At 32.8% G+C, this 27188-nt stretch overlaps 1 long non-coding RNA gene across 1 annotated transcript; it reads left to right on the plus strand.

Moving 5' to 3' along the window:
- The first annotated feature begins 1211 nt into the window (after nucleotides 1–1211).
- LOC132720562 (uncharacterized) lies at nucleotides 1212–26065 on the plus strand. The gene is made up of 4 exons (XR_009624362.1): nucleotides 1212–1256; nucleotides 20601–20741; nucleotides 23568–23708; nucleotides 25458–26065. It is a non-coding gene; the product is annotated as an uncharacterized LOC132720562 (long non-coding RNA).
- Nucleotides 26066–27188: the final 1123 nt, after the last annotated feature.

The raw sequence follows: 27188 nt of genomic DNA on the forward strand, positions 1-27188 counted from the left end.
GTGATTTTTCTTACTTTCGGGCTTTAAAAACATTACTAGCGGGTTAATTGGGGATTCTGTAATAGTAATTGCAATAGAAAAATATATTGTTGCATTGATTCCATTGCAAAATCCGACGATATTTACCGCCCGGTGAAAATTTTACACAGATAACCGGCGTACCCATAATTTTTTCGTACTGAATGTTGCATACTTGTCAATAATAATATAACTGCAAAAAAAAAATTTTTTTTAATTTTTTTTTTTTTAATATATTTGATATTTTATTGTATAAATAAACAAGGTCAAACAAAATTTTAATTAGGTCAAATCAATGCCGGATGTATTTAGCACCTGTGGACTAAGAACAGTCACTGGGGATGTCCAAATTTTTCAAATATCTACATGATCAGTTTATATCTTTCAATAATTCGTCAAACAGAATCTAGGATGCTGAAACCTTTAACCGAGTGTGGCTATATATCTACATTATGGAATAGACATACTAACGAACTTCAAATAACAAAGAAACCTACTTGCTGGCAAAATTCGTTCATGCCCCGTTTCAAAAAAATCACGCCGTGTTTTGCCATTTTGTCAAAGTTTGCCAACCCCAATTTGCTGCGCTTGAACCAAGTTGTGCAACACTTCACGTCCTGCCCCCTTGATACATGTCAATTAATATTTTACATACATTAGTCACACATTAGCAGAGAGCACACAAAGTTCTAGTACAGTTTCATACATAAGAATCAATACCATAATTATTATCGAAAAAATTTCAGAACACCATACTTGCAGTATAGAAAAAATAATGTTGTTTTTTTTTGCTTTTTACCCTTTTTCACCACATTTTTAATTCAGTACAACAGAAAACCTAGTTAATTACGTAACTGAGAATGGTATAAATAGATTTGTCGCATGATTAAATCGGGTCATTACGGGGTTGCGGGACAGGTGTTTTTATTTTGTCTGGACGGCACGTGAAGTGGTGTGCCATTGTCGTTAAGAAAAAAAAATATTTTTTTATTGATTTATGTTGGATGTTAAACATCCTCGTTAAACAATATAAATGCCAAAAAAATTCTAGAGTTTCAATGTTTGGAATTTAATTTAGATGGAAATAAGCAGAAAGAGTGTGTCATTCAGGTTGGTGTTTAAGTGTTTGTCAGTTTTGATATCTGACTTATTTATATTGAACAGAAGTGATATTTATTCTGTTTGTGGATTGAACATGCCAATGACCTATTGGGTGCGTGACCTTTTGAACCTGCAATGTAAGTTTTTTTTTAATTACTATTGTTGATTTTAAGCAGTGTTGTAGGCCCTATTGTAGAGAGTAAGTTTTTTGTTTTGTTTTTTCTTCATCACTGTTCATGGATATAGATATATTCATGATAAAATTCTTTTATTTGGTTGTAATACATTTGCTTTGTATTTGGCCTTTAGTGGGACCATTATATATACAGATCATATTTCCATGTGGGGGACACATGCTTTTACTTATTACTTTGTTAAAAAGAATATTGAAGTGGAAATAATAAAAGGGGGAATACATTATGTGTAAGTTCAGGGCTCTTTTTTGCTAAACGAAATTTATCAAAGAGGATTTGATCTATGAATTTTATTGTTGCTTTTTTTGCTTTTTTTAAAATTATAGAATATATTTTAATTTTTTATGGGAACCATTTAAATTGAAAATTTCATCTGTCACTGAAGGCATTAATAAGTGTAACCTAATTTCAAAAAGATATAAGTGTTTGGGTTTTGCTTTCCCTTTTAAAAATGCCCCCCCCTTTTCCCCCCCCCCCCCAAAAAAGGGGGGTGGGGGGGAGCTTTTAAAATTCTTGAATTTTGACTTTAAAATTTTAAAAAAATAAAAATTGTGAAATTAAGAACAGGGAAAACTTAAAAAATTCTATCAAAAAACCCAATTTTAAATTAAATAATATCCAACTTTTAAAAAAACAATTTAGAAATATATAATTTGGTTTTTGTAATAGATTCCCATTGCTGCTTTTGACGATTTCGGGGTTTGGGTTTAAATTTTTACCAAAAATTCCCCAAATACTCCGCCCGGGAAACACTACTCCTTCGATTTAAAAAACTAAAAAATTTTTACCTTTTTTTTGAAACTAAATCGCGGGTTTAAAGGGTAAAAAAGGTCACGTTGATTTATGGTATAATTTTTACGCAAACCCAAAATCGTTCAACGCCAGTTTGATTCTTCATGTAAAGACATTAAAATTTTTTTATGAAAATATGAAATTAATATGAAATTAGGGAAGGTCTCGCCTTAAATAACAGGGTATAGTAAAGTTCCGCTCGTTTAAAAATCCTTTTTCATTTTTCCACCCCGTTTTAAAGGTGTCATTATATTTTTATGTACCCGCTTCCCGGTTTTCATCGGAAACTCGAGATTTTATTTCCGAAAAGTTGAGATTTGTTCCCGTTATCTGAATAACGGCCTGTTTTATCATTTTGGGAGTTACATTGTAAACGGCGGCTCCTAAACTATTAGAAAACTGACACTTGAAAATTTCATTTGGATAGGTGGGTATACCAAATTTATATTTTTACTTGGTTTTTTTTTTTAATTTTGATTTTCTTTTTATAATATACACGTGTTAGTTATAAGCCGGGCAAGCCAAAGCCCGGGGCCCGCCTTCGCGGGCCGGGGACTTGAATTCCCCGTATTAATATATTTTTTCAGATTTACTCAACAATATTACCACCTTAAAATTGGTTCTTATCATTTTATTGTGAATATTTACATTGTTTATATTTGTTGAAGTTTAAATGTTAAAATATGAATATCAGTATTATCAAAATTGTTTAATGTCTAATTAACACTGATTATATTACTTTCAACCACTTTGATTACAGGTAAGATCTTTTCCAACATCCTTGCTGTTGTGTTGACCTCTTTTTTTCGCCAAATTTGAAGCGGCTTGTGTCTGCCTTGTGTAATCAAAGAGCTGTGGGGTTCCAAAATCCCTTTCAGATTTTTTCAGGTTAAACAATGATTCGTAGGCATTGGCAGTTGATTTTTTTTTTTTACAATTTTTTTTTTCGATTTTCAAAACAATCCTGGTTGGCTTTCTAGGCGTTTTGAAAGGGAAATATGGGCGTTGATAAATCAGAAAAGGGAAAAAATCAAATTCCAACCACTGAGAATGGAATTTACCCATACATTTAAAAAAAAATCAATTTTTAATTCAATTTAATATGCATTTGAGGCTAGGGACAGCTTTTCTGTCTTCTAGTTGATATAAGTCAGCTGCTGTTTAAGTCATTGGGTTCTGGTAAAAGAATTATGCACAGGGGTTTTAGGGTAAAATAATTTAGCATATTTAGAGAAAAATATTAACCTATTTGGGCTTTGTAAACCGACTTTGGTTGTCAAACGCGGCCTTTGGGGTCCAACCCCAAAGGGCGTTACACTTCGCAACCGCACGTTGGGGTCCAACGCACTTTGGGGTCAAAAATGCGAGAAAATTGCCCAAAAAGTTGGTAATTATGCTACATATCAATGCACTTTGGGTTTCAAAAGTTCTGAAGTGTCAAACTGAGTTCTGTTAATAAAATGAAGTTCTGACTTATTTTTCCGATCTGCGACATTGAAATATTTGAGGTGGAGATTCAAGATGGAGGTTTGATGCTTACGTGATAAAAGTTTCATTTATTTAAACCCTCTTGAATATTAAAATTGTGTCCATAATAACCAAAAGTTTCTCTAAGTACATATTTTGTTAGTGTATCCTAAAAATTAAAAAGATTGCTGGCGAAATAATTTCATGGTTTCTGTTCAGTCATTTTACTTGATAATTTTTTGCCATAATAAGGCCCATTTTTTAATAGGATGGGGAATGAAATAAAATGCAGTTTAATATTTTTTTTCCTAAAAAAAAAAACTATAAAATATTCTATTGGCAATGTTTCTGGTTTGAAATATCCAGTTTCACGATCAGACTATAATTATAGTTGGTTTTTACAAATACATTTTTAAGTTTATCAACAAAATTAAGTTTTTTTGTTAAGGTCCGTAAAAACCGTTCCCCAAAAAGGTTTTTTTAAGGGGAAAATTTTAAATATTTTCTTTAAAAAGGGCAATTTTTAAAAAAAAAGTATCGGGAGAAATTTAAAAATTGTTCCCTGAAAAAAGTAGCGAAAAAATGTAAAAAAATTTTTTTCATAAAATTTTAAAAAATGTAAAAAATTGTTTTTGATTTCCCACAAAAAATTACTAATTTTCACTATAATTCTTATTCCAAAAAGCAAAAAGATTGAAAAAGATGTTAGAAAAATTTTGGCCCAAATGAGAAATTTTTTTGTTACTTTTTTAAAGTACCCAAAAATTTAAAAAATTTAAAGGAAATACAAAAAAAGCAAAATTGGGCCCTTTAAAAACGTTATTTTTGAAATTCGGGGAACCGGGCCCCCATGTTTCCCTTTTGGGAAACCCCTTTCCCGTCTGGACCCCAACCCCCCCCCTCTAAAGTCGAGGAACTTTACTTAAAATTGTATTTTTTTGATTCGCAGATCAGGAAATACAATGCTGGACAAATTTTTTTTTTTTAATTTCCTTTTTTTCCTTTGGCACAGAGCTTTATGAAAACCTAACAACAAGTAGTTCCCCAAAACGCTTAAAACTTAGCTAATGTAAAAGAAAAAATTTTTTATTTTGTTTAAAAGTACAACAAGTTACAAACGCATTTTAAAGTTTCAAAATTAGTGTTGGCTCTAAGAATTGTCAATAAATGAACAAGCACAAATTTACGCGGATGAATATTTTTCAATCAAATTGAAATGTTATTTTTTAAGCCCCCGGATGTCCGATTTTACGATACTGTAGATAAATTTGGGCTGCCGCGAGTAGTGGAAAATACATGTCAGACGTTTTGGCGAGAAGATTTTTTGACTAAATTAGTGTTAAAACAAAGGTTTATCGAACAAAATACCCCTAAATGTTAATTTAAGGATTACAAAACTAAAATTTCTTAAGAATTATTTTGAGTTTATTTTGGGTTTTTTTTTCGTATAACTTTCCCCGGTGGTGCAGGGGTAACGTTGTCGTTCAAATGTGCCAAAGGTGATTTTTTTTAAGCCACGATATGCAAGGGATAAAGTGTGGCTGTCATAAAAAAATCACCAGAAATGATTTTTTGTGAACCTTGGTCATTGCAAAATTTCCCGTATGTATCAAACTCAAAACTGTTCAGTTAAAAAATTCTAAACGCAGACGTGCATATCGGTGCCTGCAAGATGAAATTATAGGTATATAAAAATGAAATTATACAGGGAAAATACATAAATATATACGTCGTTTAGTTGCCAAAAGATCAGAAAATACCACAGGCTTGCAGCCCCTTTGATTTATGAATTGTGACTACTTTAAAAAATAGTTAATGAATATTTTTTGTGTTACTGCCCCTTAAGGCAGGATATATTACCTAGTTCAAGTTCCCTTAAATCTCTATTAGATAAGCTTGTTAAAATGGCCATATTCAAATAAATATTTAAATCAGGACAATTTTTTACTGAAATGTCTTATTAAGATTTCCCAGAATTTATACCTTTGTTATGTGAGACTATTATATTTTATAAAATTGCTTATAAATAAAAATAAACGGGAAAATGTTTTTGAAATTAGTTGAAAAAAGGAGTACATGAAAGTGTCATTCTTTTAAATAAATGGAAAAATATGGGAAAAAAATATTTTGAGCTTTTAATTGATACAAATTCTTTTATTTGATGAAAGTTCTTCATCAATTTTAAAATCCCTATTGTTTTCTATAATTCAGGAACAATGTTTTACCTTCTATTCAATACCCTTGGATTTTTGTTTACCATTGGCTTTGACTACAATTATTACTATTTGAAAATCCCATTGGGAATTCATTTTATTTGATTTTAAATTTTTTTGACCAAAGTGTGGTGCTTGTCTTGATTTAAAAAATGCGAATATGCAAACCCGTTATAACGGGCACTTTGGGGTTTCAAAATTTGGGACCCCAAAGTACGTAAACGCATTTGGGGTGGACCCCAAAAGTGCGTTTGACCCCAAGTGCCGGGCGTTTTTTCAGGGCTTTATTGGCTTAATATACGGGGTGAACAGCTAAACAGCTGATATTGAGGGCTGTTAAATCCAAATTGAATTTCAAATATTAAATTTAGATACTACAAGTAATTTTAAACGTTTTAAAGGTGTATTAAAAAACGTTTATTAACAATTAAACGGAAAGTTTTAGTCCTCCAGGAAGTAGAATCAATAAATTTAACTTGATTATTATTCATTTAATTCATTTAACATTACACTTAAAAAACTTAAAACTGTGCGTTTTTAAATGTGAATAACTTTTTTTATTATGGACATATTTTACCCAAATTTTTGGAATTTCATTCGTTTGAATTTGTTTTTTATTTTTTTTAAAATTGCTAATTCAGAAATTTAACGGGTTTATTTTTTGTTGTGTGCGTTCATTCCGTGACCACGTACATAAACAACAAAGTGCACGTTGAGGATGGACAGGTTTGGCGCTAAATGAAGTTATTATTGAACCCCAGCAAGGATTTTATTTTAAAATAAATGCAATCCAAAAAAATCATAAAATTTATTTGCAGAAATTTTTGCAATTGAAAGAAAAATGGCCCGTCTAGAAGTTTTTAAGAAGGGAATTTGCTTTTTGGGGGCCCTTTTTTAAAATTTAAAATTTTCATAATATTTTTTCCAAAAAAAAACATTTTTGACTAAAAATTTTTTCTTTTTAAAAATAAAAAAAAAACTTTCTTGGGAATTTCATATTAATGAAAAAATGTGTTTGGGATTGCTTTTTAAATGACTGGGGACAACGCGTTCGGAGATCGACAAAACCAGTTTTTTACCCAAAATTCAAAAAAAGCAAATTTTTAAAATTACGTTTACATAATTTCCCTGGTTTTATTGTGAATTTTACCCCATCGGGGGTCCCTTTTTTTTTGTTTGTATTTTAGTTTAAAAAAAAACCAAAAAAAAAAAAAAAAAAAAAAAAATTTTTAAAAAACCTTTTTTACCCCTTATAAAAAAACGCTTTTACAGGAAAAGTAAACGGTTTTTGGGGCAATCTTTTTACATTTTCCCATTTTCCCTTTTTAAATTCTGAACCCCCTTGACATAAAAACAAACCCCCCAATTTTCAATTTTCCTGTACTATATTTGGTTAAAAATTTAAACCACTTTTTTATTTATCTGAGGGTTTTTTTTTTTATACTGCAAAATTTTTAAATTTGTTTTAAAATGTTTTATTTTCTTTTTTTAACTTCCTTTAAAAAGGGTATTGCTTGTCCCAAAATTTTTATAAATAAAGGGGAAATTGTCGGATTATCTTTAATTTTTTTAGGGGTATTTCAGAAAAACCCAGAAATTAAACTACATTTTTCAATATTTTTCCTTTTTTCTATTAATACAAAATTTTTTTTCGATTTTAAAAAAAGTCTTTTTTCAAAAATTTTCCTTTGGGGAAAAATTCTTAAAACCCAAAAAAATTAAAAGAAAAAAAATTTCCCTGGTTTAAATTTAAATATTTTTTATTTCCATTCATAAAAATTTTTATTCCATTTCTTTCGGTTGGCTTAAAAAGGTTGGGGCATTTTCAGTTTTATTTTTAAATTTGTTTTGGGGCCCCGGGTTTTTATTTTTTGGTGGATATTATCACGTTTGGCCACAATTAATTTTCTTTTGTGGCCCGACTTAAAAAATTTTTTGTTTACAACGAAATATTTTTTCGGTTGGGCCAAAAAGGATTATTATTTTGGGGACCAAAAATTTATAAACTTGTGGCCCCAAAATTTAAATTTAAACCAATTTAAAATGGGCGTTTCATTTTGGAAAAACAGGTTCCCGTACAATTTAATTTTAAAATTTATTTCCTTTTTATACAAATAGGGCCACATTTCATAAAAATCTTTGCGACCCCAAAAAAAATAAGTCGTGGAAAGGAATTTAAAAAAACTGGGAAATTTTCACCTCATGTTGCCACCGTAAAGTTATAAAAGGATTTTGTATTTTCTAAAAAATTTTGGTAACAAACCCTTTCACAATTTAGAGAAAATTATGGTTCGGACGAAATTTCTTATTTTTTTACAATGTTAGTTTATCTAAAATCAAACCAACTGTGACCAGTTAACAATTTAATATATAAATTTCAAGTGATTTTAGCAAGGTATTTTTAGGACCAAATGCTGAAAACCAAGTTAGATTTATTAATGAACTATATTTACTATGTAATTAAGAAATATTTTAAAAAATAAAATGCGAATTTTTCAATTTTCCGGTATTTTCGTTGTAACAATTTATTCTTTCTCAGTTGAAATATTTTTTCCGCATTTTCACTGGTGTCTTGCCGCACTACTTTCTTCTTAATTTAGCCAATATACAAAATTTAAAGGCATGTCATACAAATTGTAATGAAATGTATATAACTGGTGAAAGGAGGACACCGAATACATGTATTTCATACGTGACATGTTACAGATATTAAAAAGTGACTTCTTACACACTTTTTGAATAGCTCTCCTGGGGATATAGTCGTATAAATATGCAGTTATTAGTCCGTGAAATGAAGAGGAGATTGCAAAGTGTGACATGGCATATAAAATGTTGTTTTGCTCACATTGACACTGATAATTTTGTAATTTGCCTGTCATCAATTTGTATCGAATAATGTAATTCATATGAATAAATTTATGTTTTTATATGTTAAATTTTCGCGAGTTATTTTTCTTTGGTACAATGTAGGAGGGTTCGATGAAAAACCAGTCATATACTATAGAAAGCCTTGACTGTCTTTATGATTGTAAAAATGAACGTTGTTGTGTCATTCTTTCTTTACACTATGCACCGTTCGTGGCAAAAGCGGGGAAACTCAAAGTAAAAAGTATCATTATTTTGTTAAGCTGACTCTATATTAAAGACAATTCTACATAATATAGTGTTAATTTTGAAAATTGACTCTATATAAGAATGGTTCACATAATATATTCGTAATTGCACATCATTTAATTGAAAGGACTGGACATCATATTAAGGACATAACATCATATATTGTTAAGTTTACTCTATATAAGGATGGTTTCACATAAATTATACTGAAAAAATAACGCATGTATAATGACAGGGGACTGAAACCCATTCATATAAGGACGCGTTGACATCATATTAATGTGACTCTAGACAGAATGGGTTCCACGTAATATATTGTTAAACTTTCACATCATTATAATGACTGACTGACATCATATAAGGGACAGGTTGACATCATATATTGTTATTTTGACCTTATATAAGGATGGCTCCACATAATATATTACAAAAATGAACAACGTATAATAATAGATTGAACTCATATAAAGGAAACGTTGCATCATATATTGGTTTCAGTTTGACTTAAACATATTAAAATGGGATTCACATTAATATGATTTGATGAGTGCCATTTGTATAAGGGGAAAGGTTTTGATCAATATTATTGCTATATGGACATAACAACGTTTAGGTTTATAATTATAAGACAGTCAAGGCTTTCCATATGAGCTGATGTATTTTACCTTATGTGATGTATTTATGGCTTTAAGCTTTATTTGATTCCAGAAAGCCTTGATAGTCTTATAATTATAAACCATCCTTCGTACATACAAGAATGATTAATGGATCGTGAAGTTGAAATCGTGAATTCATGAAGTTGAAATCGTGAATTCGTGAAGTTGAAATTGTGAATTCGTGAAGCTGAAATCGTGAATTCGTGAAGTTGAAATCGGATTTCAACGAAAGTTGAATTCGTGAAGTTGAAATCGTGAATTCATGAAGTTTAAAATCGTGAATTCGTTGAAGTTGGGAAATCGTTGGAATTCGAAAAGTTGAATTCGGAAGTTTGAAATCGTGAATTATGAAGTTGAAATCGTGAATTCGTGAAGTTGAAATCGTGATTGTGAAGTTGAAAGCGGTGAATTCGTTTTCATGAAGTTGGGAAATCGTGAATTCCCGTTGAAGTTAATCGTGAATTCACGAAGTTTGAATTCGTGAAGTTGAAATCGTGAATTCATTGAAGTTGAAATCGTGAATTCGTTGAAGTTGAAATCGTGAATTCATTGGGAAGTTGAAATCGTGGAATTCGTTGAATTTGAAAGTGTGAATTCATGAAGCTAAATCGTAAATTTTGGGAATTCCGTTTTTTTTAAACGGGAATTCACGAAGTTTAAATTTTTGGTTTTCAGGGGAAGTAAAATGGGTTTAATTAAAAGTTGAAAGGGCCCCTAGGGTTTTTTTCGTAGATATTATTCCTTTTTTTTTCTTTTAGGCTAAATAAGAAATAGAAAAAAACCCTAAAACCCCGGGCGACCATCTTTTTTTTCCCTTTGGGCTTAAAACACAGGTTCCGGTAAAATTTTAAACCCAAATGACCCTAACATATCAAATGATTTTTTGTCATTTCTTTTAAAAATTTTTTGTTTATATACGGACTTCAATGTTTTCAAATAGTGTTTAATATAAACTATTTTATTACGATTTGCACTAGTTTACCTTTTGGTGGCATAGGGCCCCTACTCGAAAAAACGGCCCATACCAAAGTCTAAAAAATACCTTAAAAAGTTTTCATTTTTTTTAAGGGCTATTTTTTTTTCAAAATTTTGGGATTTTTCAAAGGCATTTTAAATATCAGAAAAGGATACACAAAAACTTTTCCCAAATTTTTTTCATGGTTGTCCCATTAAATGCTCTTTTTTATGATATTTCATTCGAAAAGGCCGGTTTGAAAACATGTCATACATTCGAAGGAATCTTACTTTTTCAAAAATAATTATCAAAGGAAATATGTTAAAATCGAAAGAAAAGTGTTTACTTTATTGTCTGATTTTTTTTGACCTGTTTAATTGCATTTCTGTTTTTTTACGGTCAAAAGGGACCAATATATTTAAAACTTAAAATTTTCCGGGAAATTTTTTGGATTTTTCGCATAAAAATGTGATTAAATTGAATTTGTTTTAGGAAAAAATTTTCTTGGCCGTTTAGCGCAATAGGGTAAACTACGGTTTTATAAATGTTTGATGCCCTGCGTGTTGTAAGATCGAGACCGCGTATGCCAATGGTTCTTTTTAGTCCCCTATCGGTTTAACCGGAGGGTACTTTAGGTTTACCCTCCGTCCGTATGTCCGTCCGCCTATCTGTCTGTCAGTCCGTCCACAAAACTGGATCCCGCGATAACGCAAAAAGTACTGAAAATATTTTTATGAAACTTGATATATGGATAGATGGCAGTATGGAAATTTTGCACTCCTTTTTCTGTTCTTCCTATGCTGAAAATTCCGGTTGCTTTGGCAACAAATAGACTGAAAATATGGCAAATTTTACTCATAACCTTGATCCAGTGATAACGCATAAAGTACTTGAAACATTTTAATGAAACTTGAAATATAGATAGATGGCAGTCTGAAAATTAGGCACGTCTTTATCCTTTCTTCCTATGTTGAAAATTCTGGTTGCTATGATAACAATTGACTGAAAATATGGCAATTTTTACACATACACACGATCCAGTGATAACGCAAAAAGTGCTGGAAACATTTTAATGAAACTTGAAATATGGGTAGATGGCAGTCTGGAAATTATGCACTCCTTTTTATTTTCTTCCTATGTTGAAAAAATTGGTTGCAATGGCAACTGGAGATTATGCACTTCCTTTTTATTTTCTTCCTAGTATGTTGAAAAAATTGGTTGCCATGGCAACTAGTAGGCTTAAAACATGGCAAAAATAACAATATTTGTGATTAGTCAAAAAGAGCTGAAAATTTTTATGAAACTTAAAAATCTGGATAGAAGTCAGTATGAAAATTATACACATCATTTTAATCTTGAGAGCTGTTATACTTACCACACGTCGGTACCCTCGTCAAATTTTTTTTATTTCTTAAGGTATTTACATCAAACTTCAAATATAAGTTTCTGGTCATCAACCACATCATATGTGACAAGGTTTACAACTTTAGAACAAAAATTATCAGAATTATCTCCCAAGAACTTAGAATTTTCATAAGAAAGTTTTTTTTTTTTAAATAACTTCTTTATTATGCCCCCATTTCGAAGAAAAGGGGGTATATTGCTTTGCACTTGTCGGTCCGTCGGTCCGTTGGTCCGTCGGTCCGTCGGTCCGTAGACCAAATGGTTTCCGAGTGATAACTGAAGAACCCTTAGGCCTAGGAACTTCAAACTTGGTATGGTGATTGGTCATGACCAGTAGATGACCCCTATTGATTTTGGGGTCAAGGGGTCAAAGGTCAAGGTCACATTGACCTTGTAAGCAAAAACGGTTTCAGATCAATAACTAAAGAACCTTAAGGCCTAGGAACTTCAAACTTGATATGGTGATTGGTCATGAACAGTAGATGATCCCTATTGATTTTGGGGTCAAGGGGTCAAAGGTCAAGGTCACATTGACCTTGTAAGCAAAAACGGTTTCCGATCAATAACTAAAGAACTTTAAGGCCTAGGAACTTCAAACTTGGTATGGTGATTGGTCATGATCAGTAGATGACCCCTATTGATTTTGGGGTCAAGGGGTCAAAGGTCAAGGTCACATTGACCTTGTAAGCAATAACGGTTTCCAATCAATAACTAAAGAACTTTAAGGCCTAGGAACTTCAAACTTGGTATGGTGATTGGTCATGATCACCCCTATTGATTTTAGGGTCAAGGGGTCAAAGGTCAAGGTCACATTTACCTCTTGGGTAAAAACGGTTTCTGATCAATAATAAAAGAACCCTTAGGCCTAGGAACTTCAAACTTGGTATGCTGATTGGTCATGACCAGCAGATGACCCCTATTGATTTTGGGGTTAAGGGGTCAAAGGTCAAGGTCACATTGACTTTGTAGGTAAAAACGGTTTCCGATCAATAACGAAAGAACCCTTAGGCCTAAGGACTTCAAACTTGGTATGATTATTGGTCATGACCAGTAGATGACCCCTATTGATATTGGGGTTAAGGGGTCAAAGGGCAAGTCACATTGACCTTGTAGGTAAAAATGCTTTCAAATCAATAACTTAAGAATCCTTAGGCCTAGGAACTTCAAACATGGTATGGTGATTGGTCATGACAGCAGATGACCTATTATTTTGGGTCAAGGGGTCAAAGGTCAAGGTCACATTGACCTTGTATGTTAAAAATGGTTTCTGATCAATTAACTAAAAACGCTTAGGCCTAGGAACTTCAAACTTTGTATGATGATTGGTCGTGACCAGCAGATGACCCCTATTGAGTCATTTGGGTCAAGGGGTCAAAAGGTTAAGGTCATGACCAGTAGATACTTGAAACTCTTATTAATTATTTGATCATGGGTCAGAAGTCAAATAACCTTATCACATGACTAATTGGCTGCTGATAGGGGCATACATGTTTTACAAACATATCTTGTATATACCTGGTCACTCTGTCTGTGTATTCGTGTATGAAATTCCGTTAAAATATAAATTAAAATAACAAAAAACTGAGCTTCTGACGATCTCTTAAAGTCCATGGTAGATGTACAAATACGAACGGGATATTATATATTTTTTCCTCCAAATTGATATAAATGCTTCACATATTTTAATAGAAATAAAAGGTATCACTCGATCAATATGATCTGACCTTCTTGACTTCTATTATCATGAAAATCATCTATGCACGGCATAGAGATCCAGTTTCTACTTGGATATACAATAAATTCCATACTTTGTCCGAGGTTTATTAGTACTGTGTTCGATTTACTGGCGAACAATTTATTCAAAGCATTCACTGATAATATACATTAATATCTTTTTTATTGATTCATTGAGAAATAATCATCCTTAAAATCTAAAATGGTTTAGAAATTTGTCAGGGACACCTTACCACAAGTCATATAGGCGTTCACATAAAAAATGTTGTCTGTTTTTCTTGTTGTTTTACTTGACATTGTTAGAAAACGAGGTTGAATGTAAAGCAAGCCATTGAATCCGTACAAAAGTCCATAAACTCAATGTAATATCTATCAGATTAACGGGACAGACAAATTATTTTCATTATAGATATTTTAGCAACAACATCTTTAATCAACCCCGTGGTCGTGCGATTTGCAGCTATGCTTAATTATTTATGTTTCATACATTATGTTACGTACATTGGCCGACAATTTCTTATTTTATAAAAAAGGCTAAATAAAAGGTAGGCGATATTCATAAAAGATGTACGGTATTTGTACGATACATGAATTACGAGTAGTATGGACCAGTATGGACCGGTAATTCACGCATATATGGAACTACCGATTTCCCTCATTGATGCCTCAACAGGGGGCGGAGCGTTATCGATAATTGACAGGTTACGCGAATAGCAGATAAAAATGGTACAGGTACCGTTTTAAAACGTTTAAAAACACATTTTTTGGACTAACTGCTTCCAAAATTAAATCACGAATGTGTTCAGAAAAGGTTGATAAATCTACTAAGCAAAAAATCTCATTTTAGGTATTTTCAGTGATAATTGACTCCGTTGTCACCTTAAGTTAATAGATTTCTACATTTTTTTTGGGGAAAAAAATTAGGGATAATATTGAACATACAGGAAAATATAAAAAATTATTTCAGATATTATGACCAATAAGGTAACATTTCATGTTTAACTGAAAAGTAGCTTCCGCAATGTAAACTTTCAAATTAAATGTTATATTGGATATGACACATTACATTGTATTCTAAATAATCAACAGAACATTGCTTTACACCGCAAATGATCTGGGTTTTTATCTAGCGCAAGTGATTATTCCATAAAATAGAAATATATTGCCAAACTTATCCCTGTTGAAAAGACTGCCAAAAATACAACTGCGTTGTATCATATTTTATTTTCAACTGCGTCGTATCATTTCGTAAAAATCATTATTTTCTTAGAAAATAAACATCTCTTTTTAATAAAATTTTAGAAAATGATGCAAAATTATATTTCGAAGTTTATGGTGAACTCTGAAACAAATATATAATTGATATGAAGGAAAAAACGATAGATAAAGCAATATGAACTGCGTCGTATCCACACATTTTCATAAAAATTCTGCCTAGCTTCGAGTTGCAAGTTCGCTATAACTTTTGTTTTACAAAATAGTTGTGCAAGCAACATATACCGAACGAAGCGGAAAATAGTGTAGCGTGTTAATACATATATCTTGTTTTCAGTCATTTCCAACAAAAAGAGTTATAAACAAAAACATACGTTTTTTGTTCCAAGATGGCGACGTTTGTTTACATTTTGTAGGATACGACGCAGTTTTGATTCCCAGCCCTGATAGTTAATAATAAAATCATTTCTGAATGGTTCAAAGCCAATCCAGCCCAATATAACCATCATTGTCCATTGAAAGAGTTAATGTTCTTGAGCAGCACTAAGAATTAGTCTTGCAACAAATCATAGGTGATCATCATCGTCTACAAATTTGATATAAATCATGGTAAGAAAATAGAAGTAAAAGTAGATTTTAAAAATGAAATCTATATCAAAAACTGCAAGAATCGGAACAACATTAAGATATATTTTGTATAAGGCATTTACTGGTGATCCTGTACAGTCTCCCCTTGGAGTAAATCATTACATAGATTATTACATGTACATGTACTTTTTCATTTTCTCAGATTATATGCAGTATTAATGATCATGACATGCACTGAAGGGTTTTGATATGCCTGAAAGAATTTTTGGCTCATAATGTTTTTATTTCATATACATGTATGTAATATGCTACATAGCATTTAAGATATAACAATTAAAGGGAAGTAACACAATAACACTGTAAGTTATCTTTCTTTATACCATAACTGCAGGATGGATATTAAAACTACTTTGCACTTAGTCATTATTTATGAATTTCAATACAATTTGTATTTCATCTTTGAAGCGGCTTGAATGGGATGAAATTGAAACTATTTTACTGAAATGTTAACCATAGAGACGATGTGCCGCACAAAGGTTTATGCTTCCATGGATCATGGTCAACTCATGTTACTCATTGTGGATCATAATATGAGTAAATTTCAATGTTTTCTGTCAGCTCTGTATCTTTTATGTTAACTCAGGAGGCAATAAATGTGTGCAGAACTCATGTTTCATCCTCCTCAGTTTAAGGTCAAGTTTGAACATAGTCATTTAAAATCTTTATATTTAAAAAAAAATATTCAAGGGAGAATAGTACTTTCTTATTATACATTAAGGTGACAACGGAGTCAATTATCACTGAAAATACCTAAAATGAGATTTTTTGCTAAGTAGATTTATCAACCTTTTCTGAACACATTCGTGATTTAATTTTGGAAGCAGTTAGTCCAAAAAATGTGTTTTTAAACGATTTAAAACGGTACCTATACTATTTGTATCTGCTATTCGCGTAACCTGTCGATTATCGATAACGCTCCGCCCCCTGTTGAGGCATCAGTGAGGGAAATCGGTAGTTCCATATATCCGTGAATGTCCATACTGGTCCATACTTCTCGTAATACATGTATCGTTCATCTACCGTACATCTTTTATGAATATCTCAACATTTAGCCTTTTTATTAAATTAAGAAATTGTCGGCCAATGTACGTAACATAATGTATGAAACATAAATAATTAAGCATAGCGGCAAATCGCACGACCACGGGGTTGATTAAAAATGTAGTTGCTAAAATATCCATAATGTGTGAAAATAATTTGTCTATCCCGTTAATCTGATATATATAACATTGAGTTGATAGACTTTTGTACGGATTCAAGGGCTTACTTTACATTCAACCTCGTTTTCTAACAATGTCAAGTAAAACAACAACAGACGACATTTTTTTATGTGAACGCTTATATGACTTGTGGTAAGGTGTCCCTGACAAATTTCTAAACCATTTTAGATTGTCTAAGGATGATTATTTCTCTATGAATAAAAAGAGATATTAAAGTATATTCTCAGTGAAAATAAATTGTTCGCCAGTAAATCCGACACAGTACTAATAAATCTGGGACAAAGTATGAAATTTATTGTCTATCCCGGTAGAAACTGGATCTCTATGCCGTGCATAGATGATATTCATGATAATAGAAGTCAAGAAGGCCACATCATAATGATCGAGTAATACCTTTTATTTCTATTAAAATATGTGAAGCATTATCAATTTGGTGGAAAAAATATATAATATCCCGTTCTTATTTGTACATCTACCATGGACTTTAAAAGACTGTCAGAAGCTCAGTTTTTTGTTATTTTATTTTATATTTTAACGGAATTTCATACACGAATACACAGGCAGAGTGACACTGGTATAATACAATAATAATGCTGATGATAATAATAATAAACTTCAAATAGGAAACAATTAAATACCCCGCTAGCTGTGCGCAAATGTGCGCAAATGTGTTCCATTTGCCCCCACTGAGTGCCTCAAATTTTACCGATAGTCACGTGACAAGACATGAAAGGAAATTCATTTACGGAGGGAACCGTGTCAGGGATTTTTGTTTGCTCAATCAGCGACTTAATTATCTTTAATTACGTAATATGTATGGTGAAAAAAGTCGCATATTTTGTTTGACGTTACGTAATATTTTTTTGAGAAAAGATATAAAAAATTTGAGACACGGTTCCCCAGATAATATAAGTATGGTTATTTTCCAAAAGTTTGATGACAAAAAAATAAAAAATGACTTTGATATGACGATTTAAAATTTTAGGATTTTTATTCAAAATCAATCATTTACAAAGGCATTTTTTTCAAATATGTTATTTTTTATGATGATCAACGACATTTAATGCACAAAGATTAAATGAATAACAATTATTACTAAAATAACTTGGTTTAAATGACATTTATGTGAGTACCACGGAAAGTGTCTGTTGTCACCTTAAAGGAAGAGTACTCTGTACATACTGTAATGTATTTTACAGTCATGAAGCAAGTGGATGAAAGCCCAATATGGATTTTTTCTGCTTTTGAGGCACATGTATATATTATGATTTTTTTAGCTCACCTAAGCTATACTGTGTCCATGTGACATAAAACCCAATCTAAGGAAAAAAAAAACACAAAAAAAACATGGCTCATCTCGGATGAAAAACTAGATCACAGGAGCTAAAAATAGAAAAACCTTGTTAACACTCTAGTGGTCACATTTTTGACTCAATCATCATCAAACTTGGTCAGGATGCTTGTCTAGGTGATTGCTCGGATGGGTTTGAACATGGGTCATCTCGGATGAAAAACTAGGTCACTGGAGCTAAAAATAGAAAAACCTTTTAGCACTCTAGTTGTCACATTTTTGACTCAATTATCATCAAACTTTGTCAGGATGCTTGTCTAAGTGATTGCTCGGATGGGATTGAACATGGGTCATCTCGGATGAGAAACTAGGTCACAGGAGCTAGAAATAAAAAAAAACCTTGTTAACACTCTAATGGTCACATTTATTACTCAATCATCATCAAACTTGGACAGGATGCTTGTCTAGGTGATTGCTCGCATGAGTTCGAACATAGGTCATCTCGAATGAAAAACTAGGTCACAAGAGCTAAAATAGAAAAACCTTGTTAACACTCTAGCGGTCACATTTTTGACTCAATTGTCATTAAACTTGGTCAGGATGCTTGTCCAGGTAATTCAGCTCAGATGGGTTCAAACATGGGTCATCTTGGATGAAAAACTAGGTCACAGGAGCTAAAAATAGAAAAATCTTGTTAACACTCTAGTTGCTAATGTTTCGATCCAGATATCCTAGAAATTGGTCTGAAAGTTTGTTTTGATGATTTCTAGGTCAAGTTCAAATATGGGTCACCTGGGGTCAAAAACTAAGTATGGAAAATCCTTGTTAACACTCAAGTGGTCACAGTTTTGACTAAAGCTTATCAAACTTGGTCAAGATGCTTGTCTAGATCATTGCTCGGGTGAGTTCCAACATGGATCATCTCTGATGAAAAACTAGATCACAGGAGCTAAAAATAGAAAAACCTTGTTAACACTCTAGTGGTCACATTTTTGACTCACCTGTCATGAAACTTGGTCAGAATGCTTGTCTAGGTAATTGTTCGGATGAGATTGATGGGTCAGGTGAGCGGTCTAGGGCGATCATGGCCCTCTTGTTTCTGCTTTTGAGGTACATGACATTGTATATTTAAATATTATTTTAATATCAAAGTTTAATGATTTTTTTATCATTGCTACTTACAAGGTTGCATTCTGTGTGTATTGCCCTGGTTTAATTTGCTGTGCTCTTGTTTTGAATGTCGGGTTTAATGATGTAATGTTATATATTTCTTATATATTGCTTGTTATTCTAAAAAAAAACATATTTACCTTTACTGAATTCTCAAAATGGACTTGGCGGCCTTCAATTTTGGCACTGTCTTTTTTCTATTTTGGTGAGGACAAGATGAAACATGTTAGTGCCTCAATTTTGAAGTACCCTCTGAAAGAGAGTTTGAATAGCAGGGAATCAAACTTACAACCCCTGGATGTTTAGTAAGACCTTGTGTAACCACTGAACTACTGCATCCATTCTATCATACATATATTTCATCTTCTGCTGAAATTCTTAAACTGTCTATTCCTGATTTCATTTTATCAATATGTCACAGGGTGAGAAAAATGTGCAGCCTGACAGGGACTCGAACCCTTAAATAGTGGACACCTCTGAACCATGACGTACTCAATCCCCTCTAAAAATTTGTCATTGGATTTCACAAAGTTACAGAGCAATGTAAATTAAACTCTTGATCTGAAATTATGTAGCCACAGCCCCTCAATAGGGGTCAAATGTCACAGAGTGAGGAAAATGTGCAGCCGGAATACACGGAATACCGTGTCGCAGCTCAACCGACTGAGCTGTTTGACTGCTTACACATTATCTCCCCTAATTAGTGAACAGTTCTGAACCATGACAAATATTTTAGGATATCAAAATCAAAATTAAAATTTATTCAAACAAAAATATAGAGCCTGGTCAGACTGCACAGATGTGCAGACTGACCTGGGGTTATACTGATGGCAAAGCTTTATAAGTTTTTTTTCAGCAAGTTAAAGGTTTAAGACCTCAATAATAGTGTATTTGCAACAGCCAATTATCCTCTCTTAATCCAATTGTACCTGTTTATTGGTGACTGGTAAAGTGGTCAGTTTTAATTGATTGATAATTGAGGATAAGGATCACAGCACAAAGTAAAGCCCCTTGCTGCACAATAATTTATCCAACTGTAACACTGACAAAATACAGGGTCACATGATCCTTTTTTCACACACTCACAAGATAACAGTAAATGCCAAGTTAACTTCATGTACATGTAGTAGTAAGTATAATTGACCAACAACATTTTGAATTTAGTTCTTAGCAAATGCTTTATATATGTAAGTAGCCTATTTATTCATAGGGAAACATAATAATGTTAATTTAAACTGTTAATTTACTTTCTTGTATGTTTAATTAAACAACTTAATTGTCAATTTTAGGTATTCCTGTAATGATGAATTTCAAAGTTGTCTACTTTCAATTAAATTTGTAAACACATTCACATTATACATGTACTGTAAACATAAATACATGTAGCAATTTTTTTTTTAAATTTTAGGTGGGTTACAAAGTGGCTACAAAAGACAATTATTTGAGAGAGCCAATGGTATGATAACCAAGGATATCTTGCAAGTGGGACATGAGGCAAAACAGACATACTTGATGTTTAATTTAGAGACTTTAACCAGTTGATGAACTGGTAAGTGAGTTTAAGAGTTTACTGCTTGTGATTCTCTTTAATATTTTATGAACTTTTTTTGCGCCCATTTTTGGGGGGGGGGGGAGCATTTAGATTTACCCCTGTCCGTCCATTCGTCCATTCATCCTTCATCCGTTCTCATTTTGTGTCGCACATAGCTCAAAAAGTATTTGACATAGAGTCATGAAACCTTACAGGGATATTGCTCAGCATGTGAAGTTGTCCATGCGAAGTTGTGCACCTGAAATTTGCTTGTGGATTTATTCTGTTTCGTTAGAGTAATTGCCCTTGACTTAGTAAAAATTTGCAATTTTCAACTTGTGTCACACATACCTCAAAAAGTATTTGAACTAGAGTCATGAAACCGTACAGGAATATTGCTCAGCATGTGAAGGTGTGCACCTGGGTATTTTCGAGTGGACATAATAGTATTTTTAAAGTTATTGCCCATGACTTAGAAAACATTACAATTTTCAGCTTGTCCATGCATAGCTGAAAAAGTATTTGACCTGCAGGCCTGAAAGTTTACAAGAATGTAGGTCATCATATGTACTTATGCACCTTGGGGTTCGCTTGTGGATTTATCCAGTATTTGTAGAGTTATTGCCCTTTACTTAGTAAAAACCATTTCATTATGTTGTGTTATTTGTTCCTCCAGTGCTTGAGTTTGAATCAACCAACTTTACAGGAATAATGATCAACATCACTGTGAAGCTAGGCACCTGGGATTTGCATGTGAATATTTTCAGTTTTGTAAGAGTTATTGCCCTTGACTTATTATAAATTTGAAATTTTCAACTTGTTCATGCATAGCTCAAAAAGTATTTGACCTGCAGGCCTGAAAGTTTACAAGAATGTTGGTCAGCATGTGTACTTATGCACCTTGGGGTTTGCTTGTGAATTTATTCAGTATTTGTAAAGCTGAGTAAAAGATTTTTAGTTTTTAACTTGTGGCACATGTAGCCCAAAAAATAATTGACCTAAAGTCATAAGATTGACAAATCAATGGAGTGTGGGGGCACCCGTGTCCTATGGATACATTTCTAGTTTACATTTGAATTTGAAATTTTAACATGTTAAGAAGCTAATAACTTCAAATGTAACCTGCCTTTGCAGATAGTGGCGGCATGGCTGTGTGGTTAAAGGGTCAGACTAGTAATCTAATGATCCCTAGCTGCATGGGTTCAAACCCTTTCAGGGGCAAGTCGTTTCCTTGAACAAAAAATTTTACACTCATTGCTCAGTACTGGTTAATTCTAGGAATGGATTCGAAAGTTTCTCTATAAGCTTATAGCTTCCTTCACAATCAAACTAAATAAAATAAACCAGAATTAAGATTTAGTTGTAACAATAATTTCGTAAACCCTGTAATTGTACATGTGTAAATATTTCTACATAATTTGATGCATTGGGTGACTTGGTTGTTAAAGATTCTGCAAAATATCTCTTGCTGCTGAATGCTTCTAGGGACTTTGAATTAATTTGTGTGTTTCTTAAAACTTGTGTCTCTTCAAAAATGTAGGTACAGTCAGGAGTATAGGTAAGGTACAGTTTGGTGAAAATAGTGTGAATCTGGATAAAAATGTTCCATATACAACAAGTTAAAATGGTTTCCTGCGGAGAAAAGTTTTAATGATTAAAAGATATTTCATTTAACTATTTTCAAAATTGTTTAAAAAAACGTTTGTATCGAGAATTATATTGACAATAAATGTAACAGATTAATAGTAGAAGGTCTTTGTAAAGTGGAGAGGGTCGAACCCTGGCGTTGGGTCTGGAATACACATTTGGTACCACCTCACTTATTTTCTATATCCATTGAGGTTTATTACTTTGAGACTTTGAATACTTGTTAGTGACCAACATGCCCATTTTTGCAAGATAACATAACTCTGTCATAGATATTGACCAAGTTATGCCCCTTATTCAACTTTCTTGACCCCTTGACTTTTAGTTAGACAGTGTTTTCACTGAACTACTGCATCGCAATTCTATCATAGATCTATTTCACCCTTCATCTGCTGAAATTCTTAAATTGTCTATTAAGAACTATCCATTATCAATATGTCACAGGGTGAAAAAAAAGTGCAACCTGACTGGGACTCAAACCCTAGACCCTTGCAATACTGTCCCATGGCTTAACTATCCAGCGGCTGGCAAATATTCTCCCCTAAAAAGTGAACAGTTCTGAACCATGACATACTTCCTGGCTATATTGAAATTCGTCCTCTAATTTCACATGTTACAGAGCAATATAAATTAATCTCTTAGCAATATGTACTCACAGTCTCCCGTTGGGGGCCAAATGTCATAGAGTGTCATAATGTGCAGCCTGATGGGGACTCAAATCCGGGACCCTTTGAAAACCATACTGAGGTACTACCAAATGAGCTGTCCGTCTGCTTACACACCATCTCCTCTAATTAGTGAACTGTTCTGATCCATGACAAATATTTAGGGATATCAAGATGAAAATTAAAATGTAATCAACCAAAAATTTATGGCCAGACTGCAGTCTGCACAGTTAATGCCAAGTTATTTTCATGTCCATGTAGTAGTAAGTACAATTGACCAACAACATTTTGAATTTAATTCTTAGCAAATGCTTTACATGTAAGTAAGCCTATTTAGACATAAGAATGTTAATTTAAACTGTTAATTTACTTTCTTGTATGTTCATTTAAACTTCTTTAATGTCAATTTTAGGTATATTCCTGTAATGATGAATTTCAAAGTTATTAACTTACAATTAAATTTGTAAACACATTTACATTATACATGTACTGTGTAAACATTAATAACAAACAATTTTTTTTCTATTCTCAGGTGGGTTACAAAGTGGCTACAAAAGACAATTATTTGAGAGAGCCAATGGTATGATAACCAAGGATATCTTGCAAGTGGGACATGAGGCAAAACAGACATACTTGATGTTTAATTTAGAGACTTTAACCAGTTGATGAACTGGTAAGTGAGTTTTAGAGTTTACTGCTTGTGATTCTCTCAAATATTTAATGAACTTTTGTGTCCCCATTTTAGGGGGGGGGGGGAGCATTTAGATTTACCCCTGTCCATCCATTTGTCCATCCATCCATCCTTTGTCCGTTCTCAGTTATTGCCCTTGACGTAGTAAAAATTTGTAATTTTCAACTTGTGTTGCACATAACTCAAAAAGTATTTGACGTAGTCATGAAACTTTACAGGGATGTTGGTCAGCATGCGAAGTTGTGCTTTTTGGTTTTTGCTTGTGGATTTATTCTGTTATTGCCCATGACTTAGTAAAAATTTACAATTTTCAGCTTGTTCATGCATATAGCTCACAAAGTATTTGACCTGCAGGCCTGAAAGTTTACTAGAATGTTATTCAGTATATGTACTTATGCACTTTGGGGTTCGCTTGTGGATTTATCCAGTATTTGTAGAGTTATTGCCCTTTACTTAGTAAAAACCATTTCATTATGTTGTGTTATTTGTTCCTCCAGTGCTTGAGTTAGAATCAACCAGCTTAATGTTAATTTGCAATTTTTAACCTGTGTCGCATGTAGCTCAAAAAGTATTTGAACTAGAGTCATGAAACCTTACAGGAATATTGTTCTGCATGTGAAGTTGTGCATCTGGGTATTTTTGAGTGGATATATTTAGTATTTTTAAAGTTATTGCCCTTGACTTAGTAAAAATTTACAATTTTCAACTTGTATCGCACATAACTCAAAAAGTATTTGACGTAGAGTCATGAAACTTAATTAGGTGTTATTCCAAAGAGCTAAATCCCCAAGGTAACGGAAAACAGTGTTAAGCTAGGTTTTCAAAAATGTCAATTAAACGTGTACGGTTTACAGATCACATGCTCATCCATGCCAAAACTAATCGCTTACCATGCAATACCTGTGGAATGGCCCTTTGTAGTGCAATAAAATCTTTAAAGATGTTTTTGGGAGTTTTCATATAGACAAAGAGGCAAAATTAAAACTGTTCAATAGAATTTATTTAAACTTGTTGTTAGAATATGATAATGGAAACATTTTAAGCGAAAACAATATAGGGGTCACCGTCCTCTTTATTGAGTTGTCTGCCTCTGAATTAGACTTTAAATGCTTATATCAAGTGCATATAATTATGTCTTCAAAAACTTTTGGGAGACATTTTGTTTTTACCTTGGCTGTCTGCATGAAGCTTGTCTGGCCTTCACAGGTCAAACTACTGGTGGGATTTCAACCAAACTTTACAGGAGGATCAGTGCCATCCCTAGTTGTGCAGATCAGCCGCATATTCCGCTTCACTGCACAAAATGGCTACCAGATCTAAAAATACAAAAATTTGTCTGGCCTTCACAGGAAAACCTACTGGTGGGATTTCAACCAAACTTTACAGGAGTAATCAGTGCACATGGCCGGTATGTTCCGCTTTGTTGCACAAAGTGGTCCCAGAGCTTAAAATAGTAAAATCTTGTCAGGCCTTCACAGGTGGGATTTCAACCAATCCTTACTGCAGTGAACAACATTTGAATTTAGTTCTTTGCAAATGCTTTACATGTAAGTAGCCTATTTATTCATAGGGAAACCTTAAACTTTTAATTTACTTTCTTATATGTTCATTTAAAAAGCTTTATTGTCAATTTTAGGTATACCTGTAATGATGAATTTCAAAGTTGTCAAACACATTCAGATTATACCTGTACAACATTAATAGCAAAATGTTGGGTTTTTTTATTTTCAGATGGGTTGCAAAGTGGCTATCAAGAATATCTTGAAAGGACACGAAGCAATACAGAAATTCAAAGACTTTATCCAGTTGATAAGCTAGTAAGTGAAGTTTATGAGTTTACTGAATGTTATTCTCTTTAAAGGGACTCCACCGAGGTTTTAAGACATGACAGGACTGGAAACAATTTTTTGAGATTATTACTCCATTTGATGTAGATCTATATTAATAACTTATGTGCAAAATTTCAGATCATTAGCTCGTTCCGTTTCTCCAGAATAATTATTATAATAGTGAAAAATGACCCAAAATTGAAAAGCGTTTAAACGCTTTTTACTCAAATCGGACTGAGAATAGCACAAACATACGATTTTCAATGTATTTCTTGTATATTTCTTAGTTATATCTTATTTATATTTCTGTTTTAAGTGCTCGTGTTGATCTATGTGAAAAATTGAAATTTTATGTTTTAGCCTTATAAACCTCAGTGGAGTTCCTTTAATATTAATGAAATTTACGTTTGAATTTGAAATTGTAATGTGTCAAGAAGTTAATAGTGTGATTTGGTGTGACTTCAAATGTAACCTGCCTTTGCAGATAGTGGCGGCAAGGCCAAGTGGTTAACAGGCCTCGACACTAACTTTTTTAGCAGGTGGTATGCCGGACCACTAGATTTGAAAGTTAGGTGGTCCTTCCAGAAGTCAGGTGGTCAGTTATCATTATTATATCATTTTACTGCAAATGTACAAAAAAAATGTTTAAACTTTATGACAAAGATGTATTATTAACCTTTAAAGAGAGCAGATATTTTTAGATATATAATTTTCATCTAATCAGAAAAGGGAGAGCAAGTCAGTAGGTATTTTATCGTAGAGTTATTTGTTTATTAACCAGGTTTTCAATTTTGAAAATCCTGGTTATTAGATTGGGGTATGGCGGGCGGATGGGCGGATGGGCGGATGGGCGGATGGGCGGGCGGGCGGCGTCAAACGAAATTGTGTCCGCTCTGTAACTCTTCAACCCTTTGAAGAATTTTGATGAAACTTCAGACAAATGTTTACCACATCAAGATGACGTGCAGAACGCATGTTCCGCATGGCTGGCTCCAAGGTCAAGGTCACAGTGACATTAACATTGAAAATACTGTCCGCTCTGTAACTCTTCAACCCTTTGAAGAATTTTGATGAAACTTCAGACAAATGTTTACCACATCAAGATGACGTGCAGAACGCATGTTCCGCATGGCTGGCTCCAAGGTCAAGGTCACAGTGACATTAACATTGAAAATCCTGTTTACATGATTTTAACTTGATTTGGCAGTCAAAGGTCATATCATCTTTGGAGGTAATTTAAAAAAGATATGATATATTATTTCATGTCTACTTTGTAACTTGTTTTTCATTATACAGAATTATCAATATAATTATAGTGAACAAATTCTTCTGTGCTGAACTCGTCCTACATTTCTCAACGGATTTTGTTCAAACTTTCACAGAAGCTTTGTCATCAAGCACCCTGGCACATATTGTCGGGGTTTTGTGATTGGATAGTTTTTGACCTAATTATGGCCCTTTGTTTTTTTCCTTATACATAATATTATAGTGAACACTTCTTCAGTGGCAATTCCTCCTACATTATTCATGTTTTACATTGCACATAGTTACATTGTTTGTTGCTTGTATTTGTATTTCAAATACAACATATTTATCTACAATGGTGATAATTGAAAACCTGGTTTCATGGCAT

The sequence above is a fragment of the Ruditapes philippinarum genome, unplaced genomic scaffold, assembly GCF_026571515.1.
Source record: "Ruditapes philippinarum isolate M1 unplaced genomic scaffold, ASM2657151v2 ctg383_1_1_1_1, whole genome shotgun sequence".
Lineage (NCBI taxonomy): Eukaryota > Metazoa > Mollusca > Bivalvia > Venerida > Veneridae > Ruditapes > Ruditapes philippinarum.